Source organism: Gossypium hirsutum, chromosome A03 (genome assembly GCF_007990345.1).
Source record: "Gossypium hirsutum isolate 1008001.06 chromosome A03, Gossypium_hirsutum_v2.1, whole genome shotgun sequence".
Taxonomy (NCBI): domain Eukaryota; kingdom Viridiplantae; phylum Streptophyta; class Magnoliopsida; order Malvales; family Malvaceae; genus Gossypium; species Gossypium hirsutum.
Genome location: NC_053426.1, coordinates 105,470,307 through 105,492,882, shown reverse-complemented (window position 1 = coordinate 105,492,882; position 22,576 = coordinate 105,470,307). Strand labels below are relative to the sequence as shown.

Sequence of the window (22,576 nt, the reverse complement as noted above, 5' to 3'; positions counted from 1 at the left end):
GCCATTGTTTCCATAGATTCAGCTAAAGGAACACGCGTAGTTCCCGAGGATTTAAAACGGTTCCCTCGACTTCGTAGAGCAATATAAGCTCTCCTGGAATTTCGAATACCCCTGTCCTTACCCCCACCTTTTTGTCTTTGGAACCATTAGATTTCTATTGCAAGTTAAAAACTGGGGATTCCACAGATCTCGGGGCCGAATTATCCTGTATAGATAAATAAATTTTTTATTAAAACTAACAGCAGAGTGTTTACCTGGATCAAGGGTATTATCAGATATAGGGACGATGAAACCCTCAGATTCATCAAAAACTGGATTATAATGAGCTTTAATATTTTCTAAATCCTCGGCTCTATTATTTTTCTGGACTTTAGAAACCAAATTGCCTAGAGAAATTGTGCCTTCCAAAGAAATGTTTTTTTGGTGTATCCACCTGTTTTGTTCCTGCACCATTAGAAATAACCAAATTAGAATTAGAAAAATTTCCTAAAGACTTCCTGTTAATTTCCCCTAATTCGCTTACTCCTATTGGCCTTTTCCCTAGGCTCTTATCCAAAGGTTTTTTTTGTAATTTTGGCCCAAATTTTTCTGCCCATTTTTGCCCGATATTTCCTTACCGATGGGCCCCTTAGAAAGACCCAAATCCATCAAGTTTCTATGACCTGGTCCACCAGCCGATTTATGTACTTTAATAAAATCCCTAAAATCCCAACTCATTTCCTTGTCTGTCATCTTATCCCCTAGGTCATTCCCAAAATTCCTTCCTGCCGACTGCCCCGATTTCATTCCCAAATCTTCCTCCTCTAACCGCGCAGAAAATCTGGTACCAGCAACAGCTCTATTCTGATTCTCCAGAACTTTCATTTTGTTTCCTCGCTTCTCTCGCCGAGAAGACCTCCTTTCCACCAGCATCCATGGCCCGAATTTTGGGCCTTTTCCTTTGATGATTGATGTATATTTTTTCCCGTTCAAGCACTCCGCCGAAAAAGGTCCCTCTACGGCCGTCGACTCCTCACGAGGATTATTTGCCGTGTTCACCAAATCCGCAGATTTTTGGTTCGCCATAACCGAGGTACACAAGTCTTTAGCATGTCTGTATTTGCCATACATGAAGCATACAGTCGGAAGGGCCTCATATTCAACTTATTGAGTAGCTCCGTCAACATATATTTTTGATATCAATGGCCTATCTAGATTGATATAAACGACTAATCTTGCAAAACGACCTATGGTCTGATTATCAGTTTGTAAATCCAGCTTAACCACCTTTCCAATAATTTTCCATTTGTACAGATGACCCGGGATTCGGCAATTGAATCCATGTTAATACCACACTCGGGTAACGTTGCATTGGATTGAAATGCTTAGACCAAGGTTGAACAGTCAGGTACTGGCCATAAACTATCCACGGACCCTGTGAAAGAGCCTTGTTGTAATCTCCAAGATCCTGAAATTTCACCAAAAAATATCCGTTAGCTATATCCATTAACTGAATAGAATTCACAAGCTTCCAAAGAAAAAGAATGTGATTATAAAGGGTGTTATAGCCAATGTTTCGCCGTAGGAGTTTAACGATGACAGCCAACTCTATTTCTTTGAAAAGGATTTCCTTGATCCGATCTGAAAACTCAGTCGCAGGAATCCCATCAATGATTGACGTATTAACGTCTCCTTCAAGTAACTCGAATTCATTTTCATTCACGACAGAAGGCACTGCCCGAACCGAGTCAGTGAAATCATCTTGATTCCCCAGTAATTTATCTTTCCACGACACGATCTACTTTGGTACTGGATCCACTGCCATAGAATTTTCATCATCAGCAAAAGACTCTTTAAATCTCACTTTTTTGGAGTTACGACCACCGTCGGAGTGAGTATCACCCTCTCCAACGTTGTCGAAAATTTGCGAAGTTGGGAGCATTTTAAACTTTTTCGTAGATGACTCGAAAATTTTACAGTGATTTCTTTGTTGTCATGGTTGTTCTACTATGGTTTATTAAATGGAATTGTATTCTTCACAAATTTCAAATTTAGATTTTGTACTTTTTGTTATAGCAATTTAGTTTCTCTATTTTTCATATTTCAAAATACTAACTCTAATTGTTAACATTGGTATGTTTTTTTTTGTTAAATTTATTGCTGTGACATTTTGAAATTAAAAAAAAAACTCACTTGGTAGTAATAAAATTACAAAAATGAAATTGTAATGAATGTGAATTTAAGAAAATAATTTTAGCAGTTTAACAGTTGGATTTTAATTTTGAATTTTGAAAAGTAGAGGGGCTAAATTTTAAAAAATAAACGTACAATGATTAAATTTCAAATTTATGAGAAATACAGGGATTTATGACATATTTTAAAATTACCAAATTGATCCATCAATTTCAAAACATTCTAATTGAGTCTTTGGATATGGTTTAACTCAAATTCTTTTTATTAGTCATTTTAGCAAGTTGTTTTGATAATTACTCTATTCAGTTATTTGTTAGCGTTTTCTTTATTTCTTTTTATGAATTTCTACATTCATTTACATTAATCACAATGGTAATAATAGTATGTATATGTTCACCAAAATCATACCCAAAGGAAAGTTCAAAATTCATTGTTTGATTGTTGGTATGGCGAACTCCCTTGCATAGTGAGAGGGAGATTTGTTGGGTTGTGGGTCTCACTATGTGTGGGAAAACTTGGCTGTTAATAAAAGGTGGGGCAACTTTTTATATTTTAAATATTGGAAGTAAAAGTTGGTACACTCAAAGAAGAAGAGAAAAATAATTTATTTTCTCTTTTCTAAGGTTCATTTGAGCTGATTTTGGGTAGCGTTCAAGGGATTTGACGATCGAATTTTTTATTTGAGTATTATAGTTTTGGAACTTTAATTTTAAATTCAACTCTGTTTATGGGTGATATTTTCAACTTTTCAAAGTTACATGTTCTTTGCAATGACTTTATATCATGATCTTATAGCAAGAACTTAGAATACAATACAACTTTTAAGTTAACTCTATAGTCTGATTTTTATTTTAAAAGAATTTTCCGCATCATTTAATTTCATATTTATAGTTATTGTGCTTTTGGTATTGGTTGTTTGTGTTTTTTTAGTAATAAAGAACACAGATGGTTCCGCCATTTCCGGTAATTTTGGTTTCTTCCCATCAATATACACGTTCTAATTATGGAAAACGTATTTGAAGAGCATATGATTGTTTCATTACGGTAATCAAAAGAACAAGCAGACATATGGTCATGGAAATCATATTTCAACTAGCTTTTTCCTTATTAACTTTTTCCATACTAAATCCCTACATAATCGAAAATGGTGTAATTCATTTTTTATTTACCGATGATGATGGTTGGGGTTAGTGTATAAGGTAAGTTAGGTTGTTAGCAGTCAGTTATACAATCTGGTATATTGTTAGTAGAATTAGTTAGCAGTAGTTGACACTTACTCATGTATATAAGTCTTGTTTCTGTACAGATTCATCCAAGCAATTAATAATAGAATATTCAGTCAATACTCTTTTTATATTTCCTTTCTATTTTCTATACTTACTAACATGGTATCAGTCGCCTGAAGCTCTTGGAGGCTCTTCTCGCTGCGTTCATTGCAAATTCTACTGACTCTACCGCTGCTAATCATGGCAATCCCGCTCTCTCCGACGTCCGGTTGGTTCATACTTTTCCTACGCATGATACGGTGAAATTGGATGAAGGAAATTTCATCCAATGACAGCAGCATATACGACTAATAATTGAAGGATATGAGTTACTCGGTTATTTGGAAAGGGCGTTACTCGCTCTGCCTCGATTCATCTCCTCTCCCGATGGGGTTCTCACTCCAAATCCTACTATCTCGGTCTTCGTCCAGCAAGATAGGCTTCTTGCTTCTTGGCTTTTTTCTACTATTAGTTCTTCTTTGTTATCTTGTTTTACAGCGGCCAAATCTGCCTGTGATGTTTGGAGTATGGCCAATCATTTTCTTGTCACTGCCACTGGAGCAAAAGTATCTCAAATAAGGCATGAACTTCATTCAATCAAGAAAGGAGTCATGACTGTCAAATAATATGTAACGAAAATACAAAATACCTGTGTGTTGCTTGATGTATCTGGATCTGCGGTTCCGGCGGCGGAGAAGGTGGAAATTATACTTGCCGGATTATCATCGAAGTTTGATGTTGTTTTAACTTTCGCATCGTTCTCGACAGAGTCACTTCCTTTCCAAAAAGTTATCGATGCTCTTTTGGAGTTTGAGAGCCGTCAAACTCGTGCGGCAACAGAAGCGACATTTCAAGCAAATCTAGTTGAGACCGCTCCGTCAACACTAGTGGTTGACTTCGTGCGAGGCGGCCGTTCGTCTTCTTTTTCGGCTCGTGGGCGTGGGTTTCGCACTCATCTTCCGTACCAAATATGTGGCCGATTTGGACATATGGCGCAGAAGTGTTATTACCGATTCGATCGCGACTATGGTGGCCCCTCTACTCAGTCTCCGACCATGGTTTCGGTGTTCTCTGGTCGTGCGAGTCACGGATCGCACAAAGGAGGTATTGGTGATGGGTGGTGCCTGTCGGTTTGTGATGGTCCGGTTGCGTTCGACGGACCTGAACAGTACGTCAGTACCTCGGTGGCAGGCACGATGGAGTACCCTTATGACGTTATATGGGGAGGGTTGTCGCACAACTCATATATTCCACAACAGTCATTTGCTAGGTTTACTAAACCCTTTCTTAGTCATAAAGAAGGGGTCGGTCAACTACTTAGGTCTAATAGTGATAGTGTGGGCTCGTATAGGGATAATGATGCTCCTTCCCACTTGCCACATGAATTGGGTCAATTGCCACGTGAATTGGGTCCTCAATTTGGGCCAAATATTGGCCTTAATAGGCCAATTGCTCTAGGCTGTGTATTTGGGCCATATATAGGCCGGTCCATTTAGCCCTTAATGTGGGCCAGAATAGTGGGCCTAATGCCAATTGTGTTGGGCTTGAGCCAAATGGAAATTTTTTTGCTCAAAATATTAGGACCAGTATGCCATGGTGGATTAAACCGAGGGCCCGTGTTCATGATATTAATGCCTCGCCATGCATTGGGTTACCTCGTATTCCTGACTTTCATGCCTCCGTTTTTTTTACCTCATCTGGGTCTAATGCCAATACGACTAACTATGGGTCTAATTGTGATAATGAAAATTCTTATATTCCTATGGCTGTAGGGACATCCTCTTAGTGTCTTGATTCAGGGGATACACATCATATATGCTGGGAAGCCACTGCTTTGCATGAATCAATGCCATACTCAAGTACATCCTCTCTTCTCATGTGCGACAAAAATTTCATGTGTTGGGAATTCTATTGTACCTACAAAGAGTAAGATCCTTCATTTGTTTAACATTCTGTGTGTTCCAAATATACGAAAGAATATGTTATCTGTCTTTCAGTTTGCTAATGACAATAACGTATTTTTTGAATTTCATCCATTCTATTGTGTTGTTAAGGAAATCCTGACTCAGAAATTTTTTTTGTGGGGCACACTCTTGACGGGCTCTATTATTTTTCATCAGTCTTGTCTGATCCTTTTGTTGCTGCTCTATCTATCCACAATACTAGACTACAGGCTTGTAATGATGGTGATGTTGTTTTCGCTTTATGGCACCAAAGACTTGGTCATCCATCTGCCTCGACTGTTAAAATCATTCTTGAAAAGTACAAAGTTGTCTCAAATAAAATGTGTCTTGATAATATTTCTATTACATGTCAAAAGGAGAAATATCATAAACTACATTTTTCAAACTCTTCTACTGAATATAAGGATACTTTTGATTTGGTTGCCTCCGACTTATGAGGATCGACATCGGTTGTATGTGGTACTAATCTGTATTATGTTTTGTTTATTGACATGTGTAGTCATTTTACGTAGGTGTATCTAATTCAAAGTAAGTCTCAGGCAGTCGACTGTTTCCTTCAGTTTGATATTAAGAGCTTTCAAAGTGATTAGGGAGGTGAGTATCGGGTATTCACATCCGTTCTGGCTAATCTTAGGATTCTACATCGTCTATCCTGCCCACATACATCTAAGCAGAACAGAGTTGCTGAGTGAAAACATCAGCACATTGTTGAGACCGGTCTCACTCTCTTAGCCCATGCCAATCTGCTCATGGACTACTGGGGTTATGCCTTTTGTAGTGCCGTTCATCTTATAAATTGTTTACCTACTCCTATTCTGAAAGGTCAGTCTCCCTACCAGGTTCTTTATAGTCATAAGCCTATATATGATCACTTACGGGTGTTTGGCTGCTGTTGTTTCTCGTATCTGCAACAGTTCGTGAGCCACAAGTTGATGTTCCATTCTCAACCGTATACAATCTCGGGGTATAGTTCACAACATAAAAGTTATCATTATCTCACACTAAATGGTAAAGCAATTGTTTCTTGTCATGTTATTTTTAATGAAAAACGCTTCTTTTTTTCTTTATCTATCGTGGATCATGTGAACTCTAGTCCATATGTCTCCACATATGTTCCTCTTGTTCAGTCTACTGCCTCTCACCGTTTTACCACAATCAAGAGTCCCACTGGTATTTCCTCCTCTACTCCTCATTATAATCCAATTTCGTCTACAACAGAAGATGCGTTGGCTGAGTTGAGGTCTGCTCATGACGAGTTTCAACCCTTAACCTCGACAAATGAGAGTAGTCTGCCTGCTCCAAACGTAGTCCCTTCGACTTCAACGTCTGCTCTGCTGAGGAATACTTATACTATGATTACTCGATCCGAGGCTTGAATTTTTAAACCTAAGGCTCTATCTGTTAAAGCTATTGATTATGAGCCACAAGTGGTTGAAGAAACTCTCGTTGATCTAGCATGGAAACCAACAGTCTAAGCTAAATTTGATGCTCTCATGGCCAACTCCACTTGGGAACTTATTTCTCTTCCTCGTGGACATAAGGTAATAGGGTGTAAGTGACTTTTCAAAGTAAAGAAAAATCCTGATGGGATTATTCCTCTGCTTAAGGCTAGGCTGGTAGCAAAAGGGTATTCGCAAGTTCCTGGATGTAATTTCAAGGAAACGTTCAGTCTAGTGGTTAAGCCCACTACTATTCGAACCATACTCTCAGTTGCTGTCTCTTGTGGTTGGCAGATTCGTCAGGTTGATGTCAACAATGCCTTCTTAAATGGTGATCTCACCGATGAAGTGTTCATGCAACAACCTCCAGGCTATATTCAGTTTGGTCCAAATGGTGACCAATTGGTGTGTCGTCTAACAAAGGCATTATACAGGTTGTGTCAAGCTCCTCGCGCCTGGTTTGATAGATTGAAAAGGTTTCTTATTTCTATAGGGTTTCTAGTCTGCAAATCTGATGCATTTCTGTTTATTCGAGTAACGATCGAGTCTGTCATCTATTCCTGGTCTATATAGATGATATTATTATCACGGGGAGTGTGGCTGACAGTATAACTAGTTTTATTGTAACACCGCTCATCCGTACCTGCCGCTGAGATAGGGTTCGAGTCGTTACCGGGACTTTACATTTTGAAACGTACTAATTTGAGTCACTGGTTTTACTCAAATTTAAAACTTTTCACCTATGAACAACTCGTCCCTTATATAGGTCTACGAAGCCCTAGACACACCCTAAGACAGTTCGGGACAAACCAGGAGTGTTCGATAGACCCTGGATATCTTAGGAATACTTTTCTAATTTGAAGTATCACACGCCCATGTAAGTGGGCCGTGTGGACTCACGCGCCCGTGTGTTTTGGGACACACCCATGCCCTTCAGCCGTGGGCAACACTGACTTATCAACACGGCCATAGCACACGCCCGTTCTGTCTGCCTGTGGACAACACTGTCTTTTAGACACGGCATGTACACACACCCGTGCGGCCTACCCGTGTGCACTATTGACTTAGAATTTTAAGTGCAGGGGACACACGACCGTAGCCCACACCCATGGGAAAGAACCGTGTGTCACACACAGCTTAGACACACGCCCGTGTATCTAACCATGTGGACCCTAATAGGCTATTTTCCAAGCCTTTGGTCACCCTTTCTACCATCTATACTTAATGGTTATCAATTTTTGAAATAAAACATGACCACGCATTTGTAAATCTTTGATAAATCTTATTGTATGGAAACCTCATATCATTGGTTTCATACATGAAAGGTTATTTCCCTTTTAGTGTTTATGAGTTTCCATGTCACTTTAATTTGTCCGAAATTGGCTCGTTCATGCGACTCATTGCCAATTGGTAACAACCCATCACATGTAATTAAAATCATGCATAGATTCGTAGGTCATGGCCCACTTAAATTAAGCCAATTTCCATGGCCAAATACTAAGAAATAAATATATTTTTACATGCCTTCATTGGCAAAGCAAATGACACATATAACAAAATACTAAAAAATACTATACATGCCATTGAACATAATAGAAATGTCTTTATACCAAAACTTGTCTAGTTGATAGTGTGTTGACTCTCCAAACGTCTCCCAGCTCTTATGAGTCCTCAAGCTCTGTGAGACAGGAAAAAAAAGAGGGGTAAGCATGTACATGCTTAGTAAGCTCGAATAACAGGAAAGTAAACTTACCAAGTGTTTAACATGTATCCATGATAGATAAGGAAACCAACAATTATTAAATGGTTCCCTATTACATGCACTCAATTAATAAGTTAGTAGCATAATCAAGCATCATATAATTTAATTAGATGAGCTCATCATTCAACATCTCATTTACACAAACATCTCATATTAGTATCATTGAGTTTCTAGGAAATCTCGATGTAATACGCATTAACCGTCAATTCATACGAATGATCATTTCATATATACACTTCCGCGAACCTCACATCTTATGCCGGGATTACCAGTCCAGGCTAAATCCCCTATTTTATGAACTCATAAGGTGATGTCAGGATTACTAGTCCAAGCTAAATCCCTTAATACGACAAACACCCTTAATGAGCTCGGATCTGAACTACCCGTCCAGGCTAAATTCAGATCCTAATCGAATTACCCGTCTGGGCTAAATCTATAATGTACACATATTCTTTGGAAAGCTTGATCATTTAAAGGAACACCCGTCTAGGCTAGATCCTTTCTATACTTGAGATCACGGATTACCCGTCAGGGCTGAATCCTTACTGCAACACATGCAGGACCTCATTACACATGTCAATTAGGGTTTATCCATCAAATTCCCTTTTTAACCTCAACCGAGACATTTATCACAATTTACCATCAATTATGCATTTTTATGATATTTCATGCCAATAATAAATGCAATCATCATGCATTCATAAATCATAAAATTATGCATATTAGGGGTTTACTTTAAGTTATCCGAACTTACCTGGTATTTGTTTCGGAGTTGTGTTTCGGTTATTCCGAAACCTTGCGTTTACCTCGATCGACCTCTGACATTTGTTCCTCGGGGTCTATAACAATAAAAATAGATCATTAACACTCCACATTATACATTACAAGCCTAATTCTCACCCCCAGTCCAAATGATCGTTTTGCCCCTAACCTCTAACATTTTTATTATTTAGTCCCTAGGCTCGTATAATGAAACACATGCAATTTGTATCTTACCCAAGCCTAGTCGTACACTTTTCTCTCTTATGGAAGCCCACATTTCCTATTATTTCTCATTTCTGCCACACATTTTATAATTTTTGCAAAATGGTCCCTACCAGGGTTTTTCATGAAAATCACCTAGGAAAAGGTGTTTAACACATATTCATCCTTCATATTCCTCTATAATCCATCAAAATACAAGTAACTCATGCATGGGTAAATTTTTAAAAATGAACCCTAGCATGAAATATGGGTAGAAATGAAGAGAATAAGCTATCGGGATTCTAAAAATACAAAGATCATTAAAAATGGGGCTTGGGAGCACTTACTATTGAGCTTGTGATAAACCTAATTTAAACATATTTCTATCCCATGATTAGAACATTTTATGGATGATTTTTCCTTAAAATTGGTGAATTCGATGCTCCTAATGCCTTAATTTCATATTTTATACTTAGGTGAGCATAGGAGAGTGAAAGGAACGAGAAACGGGCCAAAAAGGGAGAAAATGGGCCAACGTACGAAATCAACACGGCCTGGACCTCCTCACATGGGCAGACCATACGGTCGTGTCAATTTTCCAGAATCGAAGCACGACTCATACGGGTGGACCACACGCCCATTCTTATTTAACAGGCTTGACCACGGCCTGAAGTAATCGCACACGGGCGTGTCCCTCCTGAGCCCAAGTTTAGTCCAATTCAGAAAAGGCCAATTTTGAGGGTTCTCAGGCATTCTAAAGCCTATAAATACACCCTAGAGGAGGAGGAAAAAAGGAAGCATAGGGAAGGCGGTAGGGAACTACTCAAGGAAAGCCAATTGATCCATCTCAGAAGCCAGATCCATCTCAGAAGCTTTGGGTTTTTCTTTATGTTTTGTATTCATTTTTGTTCTGAGATGTTTACCTTTTTTGTTAAGAACTAAAACCCTTAAATACCTAAGGGGAATGAAACCTAAGATAGATCTTGTTATTATTATCTGAATTGTATGATAAATATTTGACTTGTTCTTAATTATGTGTTCTTAATTCTTGTTTTGATATTCCAGGATATTGATTCAAGTTAAGCTCTTATTCAGAGGAGGAATAGGCTCTGTCTAAGAGTACATTTGTCATAATTAAGCGGAGTTGGTTGTGTGCCTAGACATAGGGTGACAAGATTTTGTCGGATTTCGGTGAAACCTAATAAGGGGATTCATAGATCGAGTTAATGCAACCTTAGGGAGTTAGTTAGAAAGAGATTTCAATTATTCAACCTAGGGTTAGACATTGTTAGTCTCGAGAGGGATAATAATATAACTTAGGGATTTCTACGGATCAAGTCAAATGAATAAATCGTCCGATTCAGAGTCAAATAACAAGTGAAGTCTAGGTGGATTTTTCCTTAGGTATTGTCTTAATTCAATCGTTTTTCCAAAAGTTATTCCACAATTTTATTTTCTGTGAATTCTTAGTTTAGTTAATTAGTTAGTTAAAACAAACCCCATTATTCTTAGGCTAGATAATAAAAAGACATTCATTACTAGTACTTTTAGTTCCTTTGGATTTGACAATCCGATCTTGCTAAAGCTATACTACTGTTCGATAGATACACTTGCCTTCATCGTGATAATAGTTAGTTTCAAGAATGATACATTATAAATATTTAAAACTTGTCACGAATATCACGTATCAAGTTTTTGGCGCCGTTTTCGGGGAACTAAGATATTAGGAACACTCAATTTTTATTACTTTAGCCATTTACTTTTACTTCAATTTAAATTTTATTCTAATTTTTATTACTAATTCTTCTTTTTTTCTGGTAGGTTTTTATAGTTTATGACTAGAAAAAACCCGTCAGGACCATTACTTTTTGACAGTGAGATCGATCGTATAGTTCGCAAAAACCAAAGAGAAATAAGGCGAAGCTTAAGATACACAGAAAACGAGTAAGAGGACGATATTCAAACCACAATCAAGGAGATGGCTGAAAACTAAGAAAATATGGTACCTCCTGCGATTGTTGTTAATCAAAATCCTGATCCGCGCACTATGTATGATTATGCTAAACCTAATTTAACAGGAATTGAGTCAAGTATAGTTAGACCTACTATTGCTGCAAATAATTTTGAACTGAAACCTAACACAATTAAAATGATACAACTGTTTGCTCGTTTGATGGTTTGTAGGACGAGGATCCCAACGCTCACTTGGCAAATTTCCTAGAATTTTGCGATACATTTAAAATCAATGGCATTTCTGATGATGCCATATGTCTTCGGTTGTTTCCCTTTTCGTTAAAGAATAAGGCTAAACAGTGGCTGAACTCGTTACCACGAGGGTCAATCACTACTTGGGAACAAATGACCGAAAAATTTTTGTTAAAATATTTTCCACCGGCTAAAACAGTTAAATTACATAATGATATCTCTTCTTTTGTGCTAATGGATTTAGAAACACTCTACGATGCATATGAGAGATACAAGGACCTTTTGAGAAGATGCCCTCACCATGGGTTACCGCTTTGGCTACAGGTTCAAACGTTCCATAATGGCCTGAATCTTTCGTCTCGGCAGGTGATTGATGTAGCCGCTGGAGGAACTGTCAATAATAAGACACCTGAGGTGGCTTACGAATTTATTGAGGAGATGTCACTGAATAACTATCAGTGGCAAGTTATGAGAACAAAGCCGACGAAAGCTGCTAGTGTTTTCAACCTCGACGCGGTTACTATGCTATCTAACCAAGTAGAACTCTTAAATAAAAATATTGATAGTTTGTGTGGTTCTACTCAGGTACATCTAGTGATGAGGTGCGATTCAAATGGAGGAGGAGCATGCACAGAATATCAACCCTTCAACCCTAGCATCGAGGAGGAACAAGTCTAATATATGGGTAACAATAACTCTAGATCCTAAAATAACCCATATAGTAACACTTATAATGCAGGTTGGAGGAACCATCCCAATTTCTCGTGGGGCGGTCAAGGAAATCAAAAGCTACAACCACCTCCAGGCTACCAACAACTACCCAACTAACAGGAAAAGAAGCTGAACCTTGAAGAGATGCTCTCAAAGTTTATATCGGTGTCAGAAACTTGTTTTTAGAATACCGAAACAGTACTTAAGAATCAACAAGCATCGATCCAAGGGCTCAAAACTCAGATTGGACAGCTTGCCAAATTGATTTCTGAATGACCACAAGGTAGCTTGCCAAGCAACACAGAATCTAACCCTAGGGAGCAACTCAATGAGATTACTAGTTAAGATGAAGAAGGGTTAGTCACACTTGTACCAAAACCAAGACAAGAAACTGAGATAAGCAAAGGTAAAGGTGAGGTCGACCACAATAAGCAAAAATCGGTAAGTACAGAATAAAAACCTCGTGTGCCATACCCCAATGCGACAAGGAAAGACCGCTCAGATGAACAATTTGGTAAATTCTTTAAACTTTTAAAGAAACTACATATTAACTTACCGTTTATTGATGTACTTTCGCAGATGCCAAATGCAGTCAAATTTTTAAAGGAGCTTCTAGCAAATAAACGAAAGTTAGATGAAAGGTCGCATGTAGAGCTAAACGCGGTTTGCTCAGCCATTCTTCAGAATAAGCTACCCAACAAATTGAAAGACTCAAGGAGTTTTACAATTCCTTGCTTAATTGGTAGTTTAAATGTTAATAATGCATTAGCTGATTTAGGGGCTAGTATTAACGTCATGCCTTACAAAATGTTTAAACAACTAGGTCTTGGGAAACCCAAACAGACTAGGATGAGCATTCAATTAGCAGATAAAACTATAAGATTTCCTAGGGGTATTATTGAAGATGTGCTAGTTAAAATTGATAAATTTATATTTCCCATTGACTTCATTGTTCTAGACATAGAGGAGGATAGTAACACTCCTTTGATTTTAGGAAGGCCCTTTTTAGCAATTGCTAGAACGATTATTGATGTTGGCACAGGTGACCTCACACTTCATGTGGGAGACGAAACAATCACCCCTCAAGCTCGCAATTCCGGCAACACATCAAAAATTGAAGGTGATTGTCTAAACCATTCTACTAAAATTGGCAATATGGTGCAACCTATATTGCAGGAAATGAGTTTGAAGGAAGTACATGAACCATTCTTAAGCAATAGTAGAGGACCCATTCATAAAAAACGAAGGCTACAAATCGAGGAGCTGGATGAATGGCGGACACATAAACCGAGAACACATGATGAACCAAAACTACGCCAGAACAAGCTCAATACCTTTCCAAATCAACTTAAGGCTGGACATAAAGTTTTATTAGATGCTGCAGATCCTCACATTGTCACTGCCAAACCGAATGAAGAAATTCCTCTTACGGTATTTAACTTTTTTCCATTCGGTACAGTCGAGGTAAGTCATCCCAAGTTCGGCACTTTTAAGGTAAACAATACCGCCTAAAACCTTATTTTGATGAGATTTACAGCAGGAATGAGGAGTATAAACTTCTCGAACCACCATAACCATTCAATGGAGAGGTAAGTCAAGCTTAGACTATAAATAAGCACTTCTGGGGAGGTAACCCGAGCACTAACTGTATTAACTTCTTTAAATTTTAGTGTTTAACACCTAACGTTCTAACGGAGCTCTTGAATACAGATTTCCCACACAGACACGACCTAGTACACGGGCGTGCCTTAGACCGTGTGGAAATAGGAAAAAGATTTTTCCCAGCACGTGCTACGATAAATCTCCACTGCCGTGTGACATGGCTGTGGGCGAACCTGCCAAAACAATACGGGCGTGCAACATGCCCGTGCCTTGAAACGTGGCCAAACCTGTCAAATTAACACAGGCGTGCTACACGCCCGTGCCAAGCAACCGTGGTTGAACATGTTAGATTAACACGGGCGTGGGAGAGGTGAACAAAGATGGACACGGTAGTGCGACACTACCGCGTGCACCGACATGCCCAAGGAACAAGGGCATGGGCCAATTGTCAGACGTGCCCAAATTTAAAATTCGCGAATCACACGGGCAAAAATTAGGGAATACAGACATGTTCTCTGGCCGTGTGTCCCAAAATTTGTAAATACCCTGCACTATTCATTGACTTCTTCACTCAAAATCCCTAACCCTAGCCGCTGCAAGTCTACACGGCCTCCCTACCACGCCCGTGCGCCACTCCCTACTCCATTTTTTGACGCCCAATCTCTCTTCCTTAGCGTTTGTTTACTCTTTTCACTTTAATTTTACTTATTTCTAGTGCTTATTATCAAAATAATCTTCATTCTTCTCATAATATTTTCATTTTGCTCATTATTCTATCATTTAGTTTGCATTCTTAAGTTATTTATCATACATTTCATGTTGAATCGAGTTGTTAGGAAAGCCTCATTCTATTGTCATACCCATGCCATTACTATGCTAATTCTCATGCTATTATCATGCTAATGTCACGAAATTATGCTATCAAATTGATTATTCTGGTTGAGTTTGGCTAGTATTAGTAGTTTCGGCTGAAATTGTTAATTCAAATTCATGGCTTTTCCCTTTTCAAATTCGTTTACCTACTATTATTCTTTTTTCTATATTGCAGGTATACAATGTCGTATTCACGTGGTAAAAAAACTGCCGTCCCTGCTTCAAAGAAAAGGAAGGGAGCGTCATCTTCCTCGGGTCCTACTGCGAAAATTCGTCACCCTTTCCTGCAGTTCCCCATTGGGCCCCAAGAAGAACTTTTCCAAATACTCCGGGCCCGACCTTTAATTGCAGGTCACTGCATTGACTGGGCTGCAGTAGAACAAGTTCAGTTGGCTGATGCGATTCGGGCCCTCCTAACCACCGACCCTTGAGAGCTTTTCTTTGAGATCATTGAGCCAACATATCTCGAGCTCACGATGGAACTATTCTCAATGTTTCATCTTCAGACTGTAATGATAAACTAAGATGATCCCGGTACGGTCCAATTTCGCCTAGGCAGATTAGTCCGCCAGCTAAGCGTCCCAGAATTCAGTACTACACTCGGCTTATATACGGAGGAGTTCAAGGAGAAGAATGGCTTACATGCTCTTAACCGCCACATCCATTGTTCTCCTTCATGGTGCTGGGGCACACCAGTACCACGTTCGACCACCTACGACCCCAGTCGCTCCAAGGCATCAGCTCTCCCTCCATCTTTGAGCTACTTACATTCTATTTTTTCTCACACCTTGACAGGGCGAAGAGAAAGCACTGGCGTCGTTACCACTCACGACGTCTACTACTTATGGTGTAGGTCGCACGGGCATGTCTTCGACCTCACCTACTTTATCGCCCTTGCCATTCGCCACTAGATGGAGCGATATCAGAAGGGGGTCATCTCTATTGGCCCTTATGTGACCCGACTAGCGCGACACTTCGGGCTCCTCGACACCGCAGCACAAGAATCATCCTTGACCCTTATTGGCCAGATGTCTCCTCAAGGCATCTCGAGCATGCTAAGCATGAATATGATCGAAAAGCACCGAGGAACCTACCTTCCTCAATATCGTCTCGCCCAATTTATCGAGGAGGAGGCCTTGAGGACATTATTGATGATGTCCCTCCACAGCACGAGGACCCAGCGTCTCAGCCACCACGCTCCCATCATCCAGTTCATACGACGGCTTCATATGCTGACATCTCTTAGCACCTCACTTGATTCGAGCAGTAGTGTTTTCAACGATTTGATAACATTAATGCTACTTTACAGTAGATTTGTCAACACTTCCACATCTCATCGCCAGCACCGCCTCGCGAACCATCCGGCGATAATGATGTTTAATTTTATTTTATCTTTATCTTTATTTTTATTTTTATTTTTATTTTATTTTTATTTTTATTTTACCTTTAACTTTTAAATGCTATTTCCTTTTTGTTACTATTTTAGGTTTTATAAACAAATATCAAGTAATTATTCTTCCTAATATCCCCTAAAAAAAGTTCCTGATTTTATCACAGTTATAAAGAGCTACAAAGCTCACCATTACTTAGGAACTTGAAACTCCACTGAGAAAGGTTCTCCAAGACTGCCATGTCCTGCTCGACCACGGCCATAGCTACCACCAGATATAATATTCTTTTGGCACAGGACTTATGGACTAATGAACCTCTACCACTGCCAGAGTATCCTCCTCCACCCTCACTCCGATTATTCTCCAAAACTCCAGTTCAAGGAAATTCATTCATCACTCAGGAAGTTTTACTTCTCTCTCTATCTTATTTTTATATTCTTTTCTATATATCTATCTTTGTACATTGAGGGCAATGTACATCTTAAGTGTGGAGAGGTATTCATTTTTATATCAGAAAAATCCCTGAATTTTGTTTTATTCTCACGCGATTTTCTTATATCATTATTAGAATGAATTCCAATTAGTCTATAATGTTTATTGATATATCTTGAATTAAAACATAGGCATTTATGCATTGATTGTTTAAACTTTAAGACATTAGGGAATCAAGCATGATAAGTTGATTTTTGAAGAATTAAAAACTTTTAGGTTGTTTCCCTAAGTTTAGGTATTATCTTAAGTTGGAATTCACAAGTTTAAACATCAAAAAGTCATAATTTTTATGAGATCTTGAGCCTTTAGAGCATCTATTATTTCATTCATGCTCACTTTCATAATGAGTGCGTCAATATTGAATTGTTATTCTAGAACTTGCTTGACTATGCATGTTAAGACCACACCATTTGATTTGATATGTCAAAATGAGAAAGGCACTTAGGTTTAACCCACTTACTCCACAAAAGCCTACCTTCACAATTAACCCTTAGTGAACCCTCTTAAGCCTAACAACCCATTCATTGATTTTCCCTCAATATTAACCCATAACTCTTTATTGTTGAAATCCCCTAAATTAATTTTATCCCTATTTTTGTCGAGATTTGAGTTGGAATAGTTGCTTAGCTATGTTTTATTCTATTTTGTAATTTGACTTGCTGAAAAAAAATACATATATACATATTAGTAGTAGTGATCTTCTGAGCATAAGTAGTTAAATTCCATATTCTGAGAAAAAGCTCTGTTGTACGCAATTGATGACTAGTTATTTTTCTAGTTAGGTAATTTTTCAATTCAATCTCGATTCTAACCCTTTCTTTCAGCTTGTGACTACACCCTCTAACCAAAGCCACGTTACAACCCTCTAAAGACCTTTTGATTGATGTTTCATCTCAATTTATAGTGGTGGAGATTTGATTTTCATGCAAGCCTGTGGTAATAAATTTTCATTATTGACTATTGAGTGCTTCATTTATTGTCCTTAAACACCTCGAGTAATTAGAGTGAATCTTTAGTGGGGATGTGAAACTCTGTGACATTTTGAATCAAAGGTAATTACTTAGACGAGGGGAGACACCTATGTTTACATGATAAAATACTCAACTTGGAATGCTTGAAACTTTGATGTTCTTTCAGTTGAATTTTCAATGTATGATTACCTATTGATTATTTTGAGATATTATCGATAGAAATTAAAAGTTGAGAAGAATTTATTGTGATTATGAGTTGAGGATTTTGCTTGAGGACAAGCAAAAGCTTAAGTGTGGGGGTATTTGATAAACCGTAATTTATACATATTTCTATCCCATGATTAGCACATTTTATGGATGATTTTTCCTTAAAATTGGTGAATTTGATGCTCCTAATGCCTTAATTTCATTGTTTATACTTAGGTGAGCATAAGAGAGTGAAAGGAACGAGAAACGGACCAAAAAGGGAGAAAATGGTCCAACGTACGAAATAAACACGACCTGGACCTCTTCACACGGGCAGACCTCACGGCCATGTCAATTTGGCAGAATCGAAGCACGACTCACACGGGTGGACCACAAGTCCATGCCTATTTAACAGGCTTGACCACAGCCTAAAGTAATCGCACACTAGCGTGTCACACGGGCGTGTCCCTACCGATCCCAAGTTTAGTCCAATTCGAAAAAGGCCAATTTTAATGGTTTTAGGCATTCTTAAGCCTATAAATACACCCTAGAGGAGGAGGAAAAGAGGAGGCATAGGGAACGAAGCAGGGAACTGCTCAAGGAAAGCCGATTGATCCGTCTCAGAAGCCGGATTCATCATCAAGACTGAAGATCTCCCCTCAATTTCCCTTCAGGACTTTTGGGTTTTTCTTAATGTTTTGTATTCATTATTCTTCTGAGATGTTTACCTTTTTAGTTATGAACTAAAACCCTTAAATACCTAAGGGGAATGAAACCTAAGACAGATCTTGTTATTATTATTTGAATTGTATGATAAATATTTGACTCATTCTTAATTATGTATTCTTAATTCTTGTTTTGATATTCTAGGATATTGATTCAAGTTAAGCTCTTATTCAGAGAAGGAATAGACCCTGTCTGTAATGGCCCAAATTTCAGTGATATCAGAACAGTGATTTGCGATCACTGAAATTCAACATGTGAGTTTAGATATTAGTAAGTAAACGCTAAGTGTGGTTTTAGAAATAATTTTTAATTAGTGAAATTATGAATTAAAAGAAATTTGTATATTAAATGAGATAAAAATGAGGTATCGAGACCTCAAATTCATAATGAATTGACAAAAAAGATGTGATATATGCTTTCGTATAAGACCATAGCTGGACTATGGCATCGGTACAATGTGATTTCGTATAAGACCATAGCTGGGTTATGGCATCTATGTAATGTGATAATGTGATTCCGTATAAGACCATATTTGGGATATGGCATCGGTATGATATGTGATCCGTGTAAGACCATGGCAGGGCTATGGCTTCGGTGTGTGATGTGTGATAATATGAAATTCCATAGTTTACTATGGCAATATGATAATGAAGCACTCAATCCCATTATTGTTCCCTAATTTGACAATGGAAATAAATAAGAAATGGGCCCAAAAGAATTAAGTTCGTGAATTGCATCATGAAAATTATTCAAATGAGTTTATTAATAAAGTTGTGATTTGCAGGATGAATTAGTTTAACTAATAGATATATGATTGTGTATAGTGTTCAGTAAGATTTGTGTTCTTATGCCTATGAGCTTACAAAGCTTATATGAGCTTGCTTGTGTATGTTATTTGTTTTGTAGATTGACTTATATACATATAGAAGATCGGATCTACGACGAGGATCACACTATCCAGATTTACTCTGGTAAATTTTCTTAAACAACTTTTTGGTTTATATGGCATGTATAGGATTTGATTTAGTAATGTAATTATAGGAATAATTAAGTATGCAAACTATGTTGAATGTGATGTTTTGTGAATGGAAAATGAAATATACATGTTTTGGCTTGAAATAATTAATTGGTGGGATTCTATTAGTGTATAATTGTATTTAGGTACAAGAAATGGATAAAAAGAATGATATTTGATTAAGATACATAATTAAATGTTTTGGGCATGATTAGGGTGAGTTTAGTATGTGAAAATAGCTTTAAAATGGTCAAAAATTATGTTTACACACGGCCAAATCACATGGGCGTGTGCCCAGGCCGTGTGGAATAGTCAGAATCTGCACATGGGCAGGCCACACGGGCATGTTCCAGGCCACACGGGCGTGTTCCAAGCCACACGGGCATGTGCCCTTATCTTTAAGAAAAATTTTCCAAAGTTCCCGGTTTAGTCTTAAATCACTTCTAAAACATATATAGGGCCTCATAGGCCGATATTAAGGACTTTAAGATGAAATTTGATAAGAATTGATCTGAAATGTAAAGTTTAGGACTCGGTTTTGTATAAATGTTAGTGTATAAGTCCGGTAATGTCTCGTAGCCCTATTTCGGTGACGGTTTGAGGTTAGGGGGTGTTATATTTAATGGTATCAAAGCTTCGGTTTAGCCGATTCTTGGAATATGTATGATGTGAAAAGTTTCTAGAATTACATGCCATATAAATCTGTGATAGTGTGATGTGTATGATCAGATCTAATCCTTATTCTTATTATAGATTATCTTCGATTTGAAAAGATGTCAGATAGACTAGAACAAACTGAGCAAGAACAAGTTAATAGCAGCGTACAAACCTCTGAACAAGGAACAAATAGTGAAGTTTCAATTTCATTGACGCGAGAACAAAAACTCAAAAATGTGATTTATGGATTCATGAATCAGTGGTATAATGAGAATGTGCGAGAAAGAAATTAGACTCAGCAACCTTCTCCCCTATTTCAACATCGGTAATACCCCCGGTTGCTCCTCTACCTCCTCCGACAACTGAATATGGTAAACGTTCTCCATTTGAAAAGCTCAGAAAACATGGGGCCAAAGAATTTCGGGGAAGAACAGATGATGACCCATTCAAAGCTGAATATTGGCTAAAAAGTATAATGAGGGTGCTTAAGCAAATGGCGTGCTCATCAGATGATTACTTAGTATGTGTTGTGTCATTACTGAAAGAAGAAGCTTATAACTGGTGGGAAATAATAGAAGCTGTGGTACCGGCTGAAAAGATCACTTGAGAATTTTTCCAAAATAAATTTAAGAAGAAATATGTTGGTAGAAGATATCTGGATAAGAAGAAAAGAGAATTTCTCGACTTGCGACAAGGAAACAAGTCAGTGGCTAAATATGAAAGAGAATTTATTTATCTAAGCAAATATGCTCGAGATATTGTACCTACTGAGGAAGAAATGTGTATCAGATTCGAAGAAGGGCTAAATGATGAGATCAAAATGATGATAGGGGGCACTGAGATATGAGAATTTGTTGTTCTATCAGATCGTGCTCAGAAACTTGAAGAAGTATATAATAGAAAGATGCAACGACATAAAAGAAGTAAGGAATCTTTCAAAAGAAGTGCATCTAAGTCATTTTTAGCTTTACCAATGAAGAAATCTAAAGGGGAATTTAGTCGAGCCACCTCAGCACCGAAAAGATCGAAAAAAAGTAGACCAAGACAATCTGATTATAAGGTATCTGACAGACTTTTTGTTAGTATGGGTAGTGTACAAAATACCCAAAGGCCTAAGTGCCAACATTGTGGAAGAAGTCACCTCGGTGAATGTAGAAGTAAGTTAGGGGCTTGTTATAAATGTGGGGCCACGGATCACTTTATTCGTGATTGTCCCCAATTACAAGTAGAAGAATTAGAACAGAAGGAGAAACAAAAAACTTCTCCTCAAAAAGAAAGACGCTCTGGTCAGAGCAGTGCTACAGAGGCTACTCGTTCGGGTATGAAAGATACTGCTAGTCAATCAGAAGTTAGGGTTCCTGCTCGTACTTATGCCATTCGAGGAAGAGAAGAAGCAGTAGCTCCGGATGTAATTGCTGGTACTTTCTATCTTTATGATGTTCCTATGTATGCTTTAATAGACCCTGGGTCTACTCATTCATATATTTGTACTATGTTAGCATCTGAAAAGAATCTATGTGTTGAGCCTACTGATTATGATGTACAAGTTACAAATCCGTTAGGTGAAAGTGTGGTAGTTAATTTAATATGCCATAACTGTCTACTGAAAGTTAAGGGCCGTGATTTCCCCGCTGATTTGATGTTTCTACCCTTTCGGGAATTTGATATTATCTTGGGCATGGGCTGGTTAATGAAACATGATTCGGTAGTAAATTGTTGAGAAAAACGAATTAGTTTGAAATGTCAGACGGGAGATACTATTTTGGTTGAGTCTGGAAATTTGGATGATACGGTTAGAATAATTTCATCTATGTCTACTCAGAAATTATTGTGTAAAGGAAATTAGGCTTATTTAGCCTATGTTCTTGATACTCGAAGTTCTGAATCAAAGTTAGAGCAATTATCTGTTGTGAATGAATTCATGGATGTATTTCCTGGAGAATTACCAAGTTTATCACCCGATAGAGAGGTTGAGTTTGTGATAGATGTGCTTCCAGGAACAGCTTCCATATCAATGACATCGTATAAATTGGCTCCAGCTGAATTAAAAGAGTTGAAAACGTAGTTGCAAGAGTTGTTGGATAAAGGGTTTATCAGACCGAGTATGTCGCCATGGGGTGCACCTGTCTTATTTGTGGAAAAAAAGACGGTTCATTGAGGCTGTGTATAGATTACAGACAGT

General features: G+C 38.1%; 2 long non-coding RNA genes and 1 other non-coding gene across 3 annotated transcripts; 1 reads left to right on the top strand and 2 right to left on the bottom strand.

Moving 5' to 3' along the window:
- Nucleotides 1–3,256: 3,256 nt before the first annotated feature.
- Nucleotides 3,257–5,847, bottom strand: LOC121220891 (uncharacterized). The gene is made up of 2 exons (XR_005918131.1): nucleotides 4,087–5,847; nucleotides 3,257–3,992 (listed from the first exon to the last, which is right to left on the bottom strand). It is a non-coding gene; the product is annotated as an uncharacterized lncRNA (long non-coding RNA).
- Nucleotides 5,848–6,043: 196 nt separating this feature from the next.
- LOC121220892 (uncharacterized) lies at nucleotides 6,044–7,461 on the top strand. The gene is made up of 3 exons (XR_005918132.1): nucleotides 6,044–6,223; nucleotides 6,316–6,409; nucleotides 6,620–7,461. It is a non-coding gene; the product is annotated as an uncharacterized lncRNA (long non-coding RNA).
- A 4,511-nt stretch (nucleotides 7,462–11,972) lies between these two features.
- LOC121227769 (small nucleolar RNA R71) lies at nucleotides 11,973–12,078 on the bottom strand. Its single transcript, XR_005925292.1, has one exon. It is a non-coding gene; the product is annotated as a small nucleolar RNA R71 (small nucleolar RNA).
- Nucleotides 12,079–22,576: the final 10,498 nt, after the last annotated feature.